This window comes from Rhinolophus ferrumequinum, chromosome 14 (genome assembly GCF_004115265.2).
Source record: "Rhinolophus ferrumequinum isolate MPI-CBG mRhiFer1 chromosome 14, mRhiFer1_v1.p, whole genome shotgun sequence".
Lineage (NCBI taxonomy): Eukaryota > Metazoa > Chordata > Mammalia > Chiroptera > Rhinolophidae > Rhinolophus > Rhinolophus ferrumequinum.
Genome location: NC_046297.1, coordinates 31,312,386 through 31,326,711, shown reverse-complemented (window position 1 = coordinate 31,326,711; position 14,326 = coordinate 31,312,386). Strand labels below are relative to the sequence as shown.

At 41.2% G+C, this 14,326-nt stretch overlaps 2 protein-coding genes across 2 annotated transcripts in view; both read right to left on the bottom strand.

The window, feature by feature from the left end:
- SLC26A7 (solute carrier family 26 member 7) overlaps positions 1–1,276 on the bottom strand; it is a 445,736-nt gene extending 444,460 nt beyond the window's left edge. The window contains exon 1 of the mRNA XM_033125821.1: positions 1,186–1,276. The gene's annotated coding sequence lies outside the window, so the exon portion shown is untranslated. The remainder of the gene's footprint in view (positions 1–1,185) is intronic.
- LRRC69 (leucine rich repeat containing 69) overlaps positions 1–14,326 on the bottom strand; it is a 181,265-nt gene that overhangs the window by 144,510 nt on the left and 22,429 nt on the right. The window lies entirely within an intron of this gene.

Below are 14,326 nucleotides of genomic sequence, written 5' to 3'. Positions count from 1 at the left end.
GGCATTGTACACAGATTATGTATATTTTATAAACCTCAAATTTAAGGCCAACAAAAGAAAAAAATTTCTTTCTAGAAACCTAAATTAGCATTAATTAGGTTGTTTAATACCATTTGTATACATCAAGTTTTACTTAAGTTTGTCCCATCAGTAGAGTTCATAAGATAATATTGACTATTTGTTTTCATGCCCTTAATTTTTTCTTATGTAAACTATTTTCTTCCTGAGTAAACTGTAATTGAATGCTGAATCTATGGCTTTGTATATATAATGTGCATAAGCATCGATAAATGTTTGTTACAGTTCTTATTTCAAGGGAAAATATTCCTCCAAGATACATGATCTAAGATTTTAAAGTACTCTAAAGAGATTTACCAGAGTCTATTTGTGCTATTTTCCAAATATATCCCTAATTTACTGTCCCATGCAATAATACCCTTAATAAAGGCTACTTGATGATGACAGGAATTATATATTTCCCACACCTCAAAAGTTCACAGAACCTTATAAATTCTATAACATATCTCTAGTTTTTCTATTGGGGACAAAGACATAGAGTGATGAAGTGCCTTACTGGAATTAATGGAGCTATAAAAATCACATGGATTTCTTTGTCATGCATCCTGTCCTTAAGCCCACTCTACCTATATTAAATAGGTAGAGTTTCATATTGAATGGAAAAATTATAGCTTTAAAGGAAACACACAAAAAATAAGAATGTCATTTACTGGATCCCCTATCATTTCTTTAAAATTCTCCTCAAACTGATTTAAACTTAACATCTTGATCAAAGATCGTGACTTAGTATCTGAGGGAGAATAAAAAGTGTGAAGAACAAGGAAAGCTGTGGAAAACTCTTGATTTGATTTCAACTAGTTTTCACTTTGGCACAGAGAAAGGGCCCACAGATGCAAGAATCTAAATGTACATTGATTCTGAAAAGGGAAAAATTCACTAACACTAATGCTTACTTATTTTCTTAGGTCTATGTGTAAAGAAATATATAATACAACAGTTGAAAAAAGAAAACCCAAAACACCTTAATTTCAAGAGCAGTGTGTAAATATCTCTAATAAAAAAGATTAAAATATGTGAAATTCCTTTTTCACTTTAGTTCCAAATTATTAAAAATAATAAGGGGACTAAGTTTGATACTATAAATGTCATTTTTGTTGGTTAACTTACCACACGCTCCAGATGCAAATCTACGAATCCTATTTCCAAATAAATGGAGCTTCTTCAAGGATGAAAGGTATTTTACCTCTTCCGGAACTTCTTCTAAAAGGTTGTTTCCCAGATTTAGTGCTGTCAACTGCAAACATATAGAGATTTAATGGACTCATATATTACCCACCTTCAAATGAGAAAAAAAAAAAAAATTAAGCCCCTTCACTGAGATCCATGTAACCTAAGAAAACTCCAACATGATCCTAAACAATTATTTCACATATACCTAAAATTAGCTTTATAAAGTTCATTTGAGCTTATGCTCAAACACTTTATGATAATTAAAACACAATTTCATTTTAAATAAAACCACTTCAATAAAATTGTATTACAAACCATTTCAAGGGTATTTAATAACATAATTAATTCATAACTCACTTAAGGTACTAAGAATATCCTAACATTGTGATCCATAGACTCAAAACCATTAAAAACTCAGCAAAGGAGCTATTTTCCTGAAATCAGAAATATAGCCGAAGATCTAAGGTCCTCCTGTCATACTACTCCCAAATGAACTTTTTCATTAAGACTGATAAGACTTCTCTATTACGTGGATACAGCAAAGGTTAAGGGGAGGGCTTTACCACCACTGTCTCTGTGTGATCACAAAGTTCATAAGAGAAACTACTGACAAGGTATGGTAGGGTAGGGAAGATCTGCCCTATGTGCACCTGTCTTCCTAATGACAGATTAGTTAGACCTAGGAAGTACTGCACATAAGAGGAGTTAGAAAGATTCTCCTTGATCCTTTAATCCAATAAATCAGTGATACAAGATTGCTCCCTAAAATATATTTTTTCTTTGATTTAAAATCAAATAGTCCCTTCTAAGATACAAAGTCTTTCCTTTCACACCCAAACATATTTACCATTCATATTTCACTACCAACTCTATATAAAGGTGAAATTAAAATATCCAGGCATGCCTTGTTTTGTTGTACTTCACAGATGTGTTTTTTTACAAATTGAAGGCAAGACCCTCCACTAGCAAAAAGATCACAACTTGCTTTACTGCAATTTTCATTACGTGAGCTGAAACAAAACCAGCAATAACTCCAAGATATGTCTGTATTCGTGCAGCCGTTCAAATGAAAAAACTTAATCCAGAGTCTATGACTGTATTAGTTTCCTATTGCCACTGTAACAAATTACAACAAATTTAGTGGTAAACACAATGCGTTATCTTCAGTTCTGGAAATCAGATGTCAGAAATGGGTTTCATTGACCCAAAATCAAGGTGTCAGTAGGGTTTTGTTCCTTTCTGGAGACTCTAGGGGAAAATCTGTTTTCTTGGCTTGTCCAGCTTCCAGAGGCTTCCCACATTCCTTGGCTTCTAGTCTGCCCTTCATCTTAAAAGCCAGCAAATGGTCTTTCTCAAATCACACCACTCTGATGTTCTCTTTTACATTCAAATACCCTCATAATTACACTGGGCTCACCCAGATAATCCAGGATAATCTCCCCATCTCAAGGTCAACTAACAACTCAAATTCCTCTGCATCCTTGATTCCCCTATGTAACCTAACATATTCACAGATTATGGAGATTATGGGGGATATTATTTGCCTACCACAGTGACTATTTGAAGTGTTTTTGTGTGTTTTTTTTTCCCCAAAAGAAGGTAGACTTCATTCTTTTGCCTAAATTTAGTAAAAACAAAACAAAACAAGAAAACCATAGCAGTTGGCCAAAGCTGAAAGCCCAACAAAATCTCTGTGATATTGATGAGGAATACAAGAATGTCGGGAACTGTTAAAGGTCTGAGATTTCACACAACTTGCAAAATAACAGTAAATCTGCCACCATTTCATAGATGCTGGTAGAAAGCTCATGACCCCTGGGAAAGAGACAAAGGAAAGTTTATTACCCACAGCAATAGCAGTGCCAGAATATTGCTATTTTTGCACCAGCAATGCAGAGTCAGATATCTGGATACGCAGTGGTTTGTGTTACAGCAAAGGAACCATGAGCTTAGGGAACCTAAATCTTTTAAAATCAGCAGTAATTGTCCATGCCTGTCCTTTGCTCCAGAGAGACACTATCTCTAATTTCCATGGCTTCTGCTATATAAACATCCTTGAAAAGTTAGTCTAGAACAAAGGCAGTCAGTACCTCTACTTACAAGATGTGCAAAAGCATGACAGACTCATGAAGACTGTCTTCAACAAGGAGATGGCAGTATGTATTTTTTAAATTGTTGCCAATTTTTTATTTTTGTAAATTTTGTTAATGGCAATATATATTTTTTAAAGCAAATAAGTAACAAGGAATAGAGCTTGTGATTTTCCACACCACCAGTGCTTTCTAGGTATTTTTGAGGGCACCAACTATTCACGCTATGTCTTAAATTCTCATGCATGAGTTTTATTTTTATTGCTGTGTTTTACTAAATGGCCCAAATATATGAAGATAATACAGTAATTTGATAGCATGGTATGGCAAAGGACACCACAAAATATAATCAAAGTTGACAGTAAAGGGGTTTGTTTTATTTATTTTTTGATGCTTAGAGATATATCCATAAAAATATCATGAAAAATGTGCAGGCTAAGTTGCCCGTATAACCATTTCTAAGGAAGTAGGTGGGTCAACATTCATTTAAAAATATGCAATATTTTAGTGGTTACCAGAGGGTAAGGGGGGAGAGGGGTGGTAGATGAAGGTAAAGAAGATCAAATATATGGTGATGGAAGGAGAACTGAATCTGGGTGGTGAACATACAATGTGATTTATAGATGATGTAATACAGAATTATATACCTGAAATCTATATAACTTTAATAACAATTGTCACCTCCAATAAACTTTAATTTATAAAATAAATAAATAATAGAAATAAAAATACGCATTGTATGCCTACTATGAACTACTAGTTCTAGGTGCTGAATATACAGAGATGAATAAGACATGTAAGATATATTTACCCTAAAAGCATTTACAGTAACAGTGAGAAAGCAACAATTGTATGAATGAAATGAATGAATGAACGAATGGCTAAACAAATTAATAAGAAAAATAACAGACAGTACTAAGTGCGGTATAGATGATTTTTAAAATTAGTGATTGATTGATCAAGGAAGCCTGTCTTAGAAGTTTGTATTTAAACTGAGATCTGAGATCTGAGTGACAGTAAAAAAGAAAAAACAGCCAAAATAAAGACCCCAAAACAGGAACATTCTTGGTGTGATTGAGGAGCCAAGAGATGCAGCTGACGTGGCTGAGCATAAAGGGTAAAGGAAAATTCAGCAAAAAATGAGGTTGGAAAAATATACCGGGGCCAGATTATGTATTGTTTTGTAAACCTGGGTAAGGAGTAGGGATTTTACTCTCAGAGCAATGAGAAATGACTATAGGATTTTGAGCAATTGTGTAGCATTATTTGATTTGTGTCTTAACAGGAGTACTCTGAAAGGTGTATAAAGAATAGTCTACAGGTGAAGCAAGAGGTGAAGCACAAAGATAACGCAGATGCCATCACTGCAGTGGCCAAGATGAGAGATGATGATGGCTTGGGCTAGAATCGTTGCCTTGATTCTTTCCCTGCTCTCTTCTGCTTCCTTTACACCTTTACAGGTTTGATAGCACGACTTCAATTAAATATAAAAATCTATGACTCAGGCTCTCGAAGATATGAGGTGTGATCAAACAAGACAGTGAATGTTTAAATAAAACAGATTACAGTAAAAGATACAATGCCATTAATCCCCCTCAAAATATTCCCCCTCCCTTCGAACACATCTATCCCATCATTCTTGCCACTTTCTGAAGCAGTTCTGGAAGTCCTCTTACATGAGTGTCTTTAGTTACTCTGTGTAGCTGCCTCGATGTCCTGAATAATTTTGACTTTAGGGAAGAGCCAGAAGTCACACTGTACCAGGTCTGGTGAATAAGGTGGATGAAGACACACCACGATGTTTTTATTTGACAGAAATTATTGTATACCAGAAGTGATGTGCGACACAGAGCACTGTCATGAGGAGGAGGATTTATGGCATACTTTAACACACACCTTCTCTCAACCGTAGCTCATACCCGACTGACTGCACCGAACAAGTTGAAATTTGTCACACACTGTTACTAAGGTTCAATGTGCCATTTCCCGTATTGAAGATCCCTGCCTTTCCGTTGGGTAGCACTCAGCCAGCAGTATTCACCGTATTTTGTGATCACAACTGGAAGGCTACATTGCTTCTGGTATAGGACAATTTCTGTCAAATAAAAACATTACTGGAAGGACGTCATAGGAATGGCGGCAGCAGGGCGCACTTTCTGAGTTCTCCTCCGGATCATATTACAAACAGGACCTATAACCCATCAAAGAACTCTTTGCTCATCAGACAGAACAGCTAAGAGACTCGTGGATTACTTGAAGCTAAGGATTACTTGAAGGTGCGCTAATTGGGTGAGCACGGGAAGGAAGGAAGGGAGCGGAGTGAAAACGCGCGGCTGGCGGTGGGAAATCCCAGCCCACAGCGGAGTCTCAGCCGGCGGCGGCAAAAACCGAAAACCGCGGTGGCACCCGCAGTTCCGGGCACGCACGGGATCCCAGGGCGGAACGGAGAGCACAGAGACCAGGAGGTGGGCTCTTTCCCTGCGTCCCACGGCTGATTTCTCCCACCGGGAGGGCGGCTAGTGGGTCCTGGGGCGGACAAAGAACATAGAATCCATACCTGGGCCCCTCCCCTGCCCCTCTCTTCCAATCCTACCCCGCCCTTCCAGAGACTTAAACCAGCCCCTGAACTGAGGAGTAGTGTCAGATTACAGAGGAGCCGTAGTAGTGCTCAGGCTCTGGGAAGCCTGACAGGCAGCCCTGACCAGGGAGACTGGGAAGTGTGTGATTTTGGCTGGGCTAGGAGAGAAGAGACTCCTCCACCCCCAGCCACCACCTTTTCTGGCCTGCGGGAAGAGAGTGACACTCAGCTGGGCTGGGAGAGAGAAGACCCCTCCCTTTCTGGCCTGCCTAGGGCGGGGCAAGTGCAACTGCAGAGACACACCCAGAGATCAGCAGTAAGGCAGGCGCAGCTCTGGGCTTTCAGCAGATCAGAAATCTCCCGCCCGCACCCCCCCATACACACACACACTGAAGAAGTGCCCTAAGACTCAGTAGTACTGGACACGGGGCTGGTGGGGTTACTCTCAGTGTGCATATGTGCAGGCAAGGGCAGAAACTGCACTGACTTTGTAAAAACTATCATCCAGACCCCTCAGGCCCACGCATTTAAGTCTGCAGTCCCAAAGTCACTCTGAGCACCAGGTGACCGGCTCTGCCTGCGTAATAAGCAGGGGGCTCTTTGGTACAGCAGAGGACAACCTGGACATTGCTTGGTGGGCTTAGGCCTAGACAGTCGCTGCTTTTTGTTTTGCTTTGTTTTGTTTTGTTTTGCTTTGTCTTTATATCTTTGATATCTTTGCCTGTGTCGAGTGGGGATTATCGGGTGTTTTTGCATGTGAATGTATTTGATTTTTTTCTTTGTTGTTGTTGTTCCTGTTGTGCTTGGTGATTTGCTTTGTTCTGAAACTGCCCTGCCGGGGCCCAGCTTGAGAGGCACGGGATTCAGCATATCCAGGGGCCAACTCCAGACCAAACCGGAGTGCTGCCGGGTTTGACCTGCAGGTCACACAACCAGAGGGGGTTCTCTGCAGGCACTGGAGCCCATAGAGGCCAAACCACATTTGGGTGGTCAACCCTCACACAGCAGAGCGCCCTGCAGGGGGGCAGAGCCAAGTCTCACAACGGGTCAGCCCAGGAGTTAACCCCACCTACTCACAAGCAAAAAGCAATTAAAGATCTTCTTGAACAGGACAGTATGCACAACACCAGAGTCACCTTTGGAGCACACGCAGAGGAGAAGGACGACGTGGTGCGAGTCAAATATAAAGGACACATACTACATAAGATAACCTAGCAAGAACTAAGAACTCTAGGGGATCTACCTAATATATCAAAATAAACACAGAGAGTCAGCCAGAATGGGGAAACAAAGATACACGTCCCAAATAAAAGAACAGAAGAAACCTCCACAACTGGAACCAAATGAAGCAGACGTAACCAACCTTTCAGAGACAGAGTTCAGAACACTGGTGATAAGAATGTTTAAGGAGGGGGTGACGTCATAGGAATGGCGGCAGCAGGGCGCACTTTCTGAGTTCTCCTCCAGATCTTGTTGCAAACGGGAACTATAACCCATCAAAGAACTTTTCGCGCATCACACAGAATAGCGGGGAGATTCGTGGATTACTTGAAGCCAAGAAGTACTTGAAGGTGCGCTAATTGGGCGAGCAGGGGAAGGAAAAAGAGGAGCTGAGTGAAAACGCCCGGCCGGCAGCGGCGGGAGAGCCCAGCCCCCAACGGAACCTCAGCTGGCGGGGGCGAAAACCGAAAACCGCTGTGCCGGGCACGCAAGGGATCCCAGGGCGGAGCGGAGAGCGCAGAGACCGGGGGTGGGCTCTTTCCCTGCGTCCCACGGCTGATTTCTCCCACCGGGAAGGCGGCACGCCCTGCGGCGGACGGGGGGCGCAGACTCCATTCCTGGGCCCCTCCCCCGCCCTGCTCTCCCGGTGGAGCCCCGCTGTGCTGGGCACGCACGGGATCCCAGGGCGGAGCGGAGAGCGCGGGGACCAGGAGGTGGGCTCTTTCCCTGCGTCCCACGGCTGATTTCTCCCGCCGGGAGGGAGGCCAGAGGGCCCTAGCGCAAAGAACATAGCCTCCATACCTGGGCCCCTCCCCCGCCCCACTCTTCCAATCCTACTCCACCCTTCCAGAGACTTAAACCGGCCCCTGAACTGAGGAGTGGTGTCAGATTACAGAGGAGCCGTAATGCTCAGGCTTTGGGAAGCCTGACGGGCAGCCCTGTCCCAGGGAGACTGGGAAGTGTGTGTGATTTTGGCTGCGCTAGGAGAGAAGAGACTCCTCCACCCCCAGCCACCACCTTTTCTGGCCTGCGGGAAGAGGGCGACGCGCGGCTGGGCTGGGAGAGTGAAGACCCCTCCATCCCCAGCCCCCACCCTTCCTGGCTTGCCTAGGGCGGGGTGGGTGCAGCTGCAGAGACACACCCGGAGATCAGCAGTGAGGCAGGCGCAGCTCTGGGCTTTCAGCAGATCAGAAATCTCCCACCCGCACTCACACACACACACTGAAGAATTGCCTTAAGTCTCAAGAGTACTGGACACGGATCTGGTGGTGCCACTCTCAGTGTGCATATGTGCAGGCAAGGGCAGAAACTGCACTGACATTGTAAAAACTATCATCCAGAACCCTCAGGCATTTCAGTCTGCAGTCCCAAATTCTCTCTGGGCACCAGGTGACCGGCTCTGCCTGCGCAATAAGCAGGGGGCTCTTTGGTACAGCAGAGAACAACCTGGACATTGTTTGGTGGGCTTTCGCTGCTTTTTGTATTGCTTTGTTTTGTTTTGTTTTGCTTTGTCTTTATATCTTTGATATCTTTGCCTCTGTCGAGTGGGGGTTGTCAGGTGGTTTTGCATGTGAACGTATTTGATATTTTTCTTCGTTGTTGTTGTTGCTGTTGTGCTTGGTGATTTGCTTTGTTCTGAAACTGCCCTGCCGGGGCCCAGCTTGTGAGGCACGGTCAGCAGATCAGAAATCTCCCGCCCGCACCCATACACACACAAAGAAGAAGTGCCCTAGGACTCTGGAGTTCTGGACAAGGGGCTGGTGGTGCTACTCTCAGTGTGCATACGTGCAGACAAGGGCAGAAACTGCACTGACTGTAAAAACTATCATCCAGACCCCTCAGGCCCACTCATTTAAGTCTGCAGTCCCAAAGTCACTCTGGGCACCAGGTGACCGGCTCTGCCTGCGCAATAAGCAGGGGTCTCTTTGGTACAGCAGAGGACAACCTGGTCATTGCTTGGTGGGCTCAGGCCGAGACGGTCGCTGCTTTTTGTTTTGCTTTGTTTTGCTTTGCTTTGTTTTGTTTTGCTTTGTCTTTATATCTTTGATATCTTTGCCTGTGTCAAGCGGGGGTTATCGGCTGTTTTTTTTTGCATGTGAATGTACTTGATTTTTTTCTTTGCTGTTGTCGTTGCTGTTGTGCTTGGTGATTTGCTTTGTTCTGAAACTGCCCGGCCGGGGCCCAGCTTGAGAGGCACGGGACTCAGCATATCCAGGGGCCAACTCCAGACCAAATCGGAGTGCAGCCAGGTTTGACCTGCAGGTCACACACCTAGAGGGGGTTCTCTGCAGGCACTGGAGCCCATAGAGGCCAAATCACATTAGGGTGGTCAACCCTCACGCAGCAGAGCGCCCTGCGGGGGGCAGAGCCAAGTCTCACAACGGGTCAGCCTAGGAGTTAACCCCACCTACTCACTAGCAAAAAGCAATTAAAGATCTTCTTGAATGGGACAGTGTACACAACACAAGACTCACCTTTGGAGCACACGCAGAGGAGGACGACGTGGTGCGAGTCAAATATAAAGGACACATACTACATAAGATAACCTAGCAAGAACTAAGAACTCTAGAGGATCTACCTAATATATCAAAATAAACACAGTCAGCCAGAATGGGGAAACAAAGATACACGTCCCAAATAAAAGAACAGAAGAAGCCTTCACAACTGGAACCAAATGAAGCGGACGTAACCAACCTCTCAGAGACAGAGTTCAGAACACTGGTGATAAGAATGTTTAAGGAGCTTAGAGAAGACATAAAGAAGGATGTAGAAATCATAACGAAAAACCAGTTAGAACTAAAGAACACAATTACCGAACTTAAGAACTCACTTGAAGGAATTACCAGCAGGCTAGATGAAGCAGAGGATCGAATCAGCGACTTAGAAGACAAGGTAGCAGAGATCACCCAAACGGAACAACAGAAAGAAAAAAGAATAAAAAACAATGAGGATGGCCTAAGAGACCTCTGGGATAACATCAAGCGCAACAACATGCACATCATAGGAATACCAGAAGGTGAAGACAGGAAGCTAGGGATTGAGAACATATTTGAAGTAATAATGTCTGAAAACTTCCCCAACCTGATGAAGGAAACCAACATACAAGTCCAGGAAGTGCAGAGAGTTCCAACCAGGATAAACCCAAACAGGTCCACACCAAGACACATTATAGTTAAAATGGCAAAGCTTAAAGACAAAGAGAGAATCCTAAAAGCAGCAAGAGAAAGACGGAGGGTTACATACAAGGGAACTCCCATAAGACTATCAAATGATTTTTCTACAGAAACATTGAAGGCCAGAAGAGAGTGGCAGGAGATACTCAAAGTGATGGAAAACAAAGGCCTACAACCTAGATTGCTTTATCCAGCAAGGCTATCATTTAAAGTTGATGGAGAGATAAAGAGCTTTCCAGAAAAAAATAAGCTAAAGGAATTTATCACCACCAAGCCAGCATTGCAAGAAATACTAAAAGGACTTCTGTAAATAGAAGAAAGATCAAAACAACCTAACTACAAATTTAAAAATGGCAATATCTATGTACCTATCAATAATCACTTTAAATGTAAATGGATTAAATGCTCCAATCAAGAGACATAGGGTGGCTGACTGGATAAGAAAGCAAGACCCTTTTCTTGTATACAAGAGACTCACCTCAGAACAAAAGACACACACAGGCTGAAAGTGAAGGGTTGGAGTAAGATATTTCATGCAAATGGAAACAAGAAAAAAGCTGGAGTTGCAATACTTATATCTGACAAAATAGACTTTAAAATGAAGAACATATTAAAAGATAAAGATGGGCACTATATAATAATAAAGGGATCGATCCGACAAGAGGACATAACCCTAGTAAACATCTATGCACCCAACATAGGAGCACCTAAATATATAAAACAGGTACTGACTGACATAAAGGCAGAGATCAACAGTAACACTATTATAGTCGGGGACTTCAACACACCTCTGACAACAAGGGACAGGTCTTCCAGACAGAAAATCAATATGGAAACAACAGCCTTAAATGATACATTGGACCACTTGGATTTAATCGATATTTTCAGAACATTTCACCCCAATGCTGCAAAATACACCTTTTTCTCAAGCGCACATGGAACATTTTCCAAGATAGATCAAATGTTAGGCCACAAAACAAGTCTTGATAAATTTAAGAAAATTGAAATCATACCAATTGTCTTCTCTGATCACAATGCTATGATATTAGAAATGAACTACAGGAGAAAAACTGGAAGACACACCAATTCATGGAGGCTGAATAACTTATTACTAAATAATGAATGGGTCAAGCAGGAGATCAAGGAAGAAATCAAAAGATATCTCGAGATAAACGAAAATGAAAACACGACGACCCAAAATCTATGGGATGCCGCGAAATCATTCCTAAGAGGGAAATTCATAGCTTTGCAGGCCTACCTAAAGAAAAGAAACATCACTAATCAACAGTTTATCTTCACATTTAAGGGATCTGGAAAAAGAACAGCAAAATAAGCCCAAAGGGAACACAAGGAAGGAGATAATAAAGATCAGAGCAGAAATAAATGAAATAGAAACCAGAAAAACAATACAAAAGATCAATGAATCCAAGAGTTGGTTCTTAGAGAAGAGAAACAAAATCGACAAACCTTTAGCCAGACTCATTAAAAAAAAGAGAGAGAGGACCCAAATTAATAAAATCAGAAATGAAAGAGGAGAAGTGACAACGGACACTGCAGAAATACAAAGAGTTTTAAGAAGTTACTATGAGCAACTATATGCCAACAAATTTGACAATTTGGAAGAAATGGACAATTTTCTAGAGGCGTACAACCTTCCAAGGCTAACTCAAGAAGAAACAGAAAACCTGAATAGACTGATTACCACCACGGAAATTGAATCAGTAATCAACAGTCTCCCAACAAACAAAACCCTGGACCAGATGGCTTTACAGGTGAATTTTACAAAGCGTTCAAAAAAGAATTATCACCTATTCTCCTCAAGCTCTTCCAAAAAATCCAGAAGGAGGGAAGACTCCCAAACACTTTTTACGAAGCCACTATCACCCTGATCCCAAAATCAGACAAAGACACCACAAAAGAAGAAAACTACAGGCCGATATCTCTAATGAACATAGATGCAAAAATCCTCAACAAAATATTAGCGAACAGAATTCAGCAATACATTAAAAAGATCATTCACCATGATCAAGTGGGATTCATCCCTGGTATGCAAGGATGGTTCAACATCCGCAAATCTATTAATGTGATACACCACATTAACAAAATGAAAAACAAAACTCACATGATCATATCAATAGATGCAGAAAAAGCATTTGATAAAATCCAACAGCCATTTATGATAAAAACCCTTAAGAAAGTGGGAATAGAGGGATCTTATCTCAACATAATAAAGGCCATATATGACAAACCCACAGCTAACATCACACTCAATGGGGAAAAGCTAAAACCATTCCCCCTAAGATCAGGAACAAGGCAAGGTTGCCCACTATCTCCGCTTCTATTCAACATAGTGCTGGAAGTTCTAGCCACAGCAATCAGACAAGAAAAAGAAATAAAAGGCATCCAAATTGGTAAGGAGGAAGTAAAATTATCATTGTATGCAGATGATATGATACTATATATAGAGAACCCTAAAGACTCCACCAAGAAGCTATTAGAGCTGATAGATGAATTTAGTAAAGTAGCAGGATACAAAATTAATATTCAGAAATCAGTTGCATTTGTATATACCAATAATAAAACATCAGAAGGAGAAATTAAAAAAGCAATCCCATTTACAATCACTCCAAAGACTATAAAATACCTGGGAATAAATTTAACCAAAGAAGTAAAAGATCTGTACTCATAAAATTATAAGACACTGAAGAAAGAAATGAAGGAAGATATAAATAGATGGAAACACATATCATGTTCATGGATAGGAAGAATTAATATAGTTAAAATGTCCATACTGCCTAAGGCAATATACATATTCAACGCAATTCCTATCAAACTACCAACGTCGTTTTTCACAGAAACAGAACATATAATCCTAAAATTTATAGGGGACCATAAAAGACCCCGAATAGCAAAGGCAATCTTGAGAAACAAGAACAAAGTGGGAGGTATAACAATACCTGACTTCAAATTATACTACAAGGCTACAGTAATCAAAACAGCATGGTACTGGCATAAAAACAGACACATAGATCAATGGAACAGAATAGAGAGTCCAAAAATAAATCCACGCCTATATGGCCATTTAATCTACGACAATGGAAGCAAGAATGTACGATGGAGTAAAGACAGTCTATTCAATAAATGGTGCTGGGAAACCTGGACAGACACATGCAAAAAAATGAAGCTGGACCACCTCCTTACACCATATACAAAAATAAATTCAAAATGGCTTAAAGACTTAAATGTAAGATCTGAAAGCATAAAATACCTAGAAGAAAATATAGGAAGAAACTTCTCAGACATTACCCAGAGTAAGATTTTTACTGATATATCCCCTCGCTCGAGGGAAGTAAGAGGAAAAATAATCATGTGGGATTATATCAAACTAAAAAGTTTTTTCACAGCAAAGTAAACCATCAATAAAACAAAAAGGGATCCTACTGAATGGGAAAGAATATTTGCCAATGATATATCTGATAAGGGATTAATATCACAAATCTATGAAAAACTTACTCAACTCAACTCCAAAAAAACAAACGACCCAATTAAAAAATGGGCAGAGGACTTGAAGAGACATTTTTCTAAAAAGGACATACAGATGGCAAACAGACATATGAAGAAATGCTCAACCTCACTAACCATCAGAGAAATGCAAATAAAAACCACAATGAGATACCACCTCACCCCAGTCAAAATGGCTATCATCAATAAATCAACAAACAACAAGTGCCTGCGCGGATGTGGAGAAAAGGGAACACTTGTGCACTGTTGGTGGGATTGCAGATTGGTGCAGCCACTATGGAAAACAGTATGGAGGTATCTCAAAAATCTGAAAATGCAACTACCCTATGATCCAGTAATTCCACTCCTAGGTATCTATCCGGAGAAATCCAAAACTCCAATTCAAAAATCTTTATGCACTCCTATGTTTATTGCAGCACTATACACAATAGCTAAGACATGGAAACAACCGAAATGCCCATCGGTAGATGACTGGATTAAGAAACTGTGATACA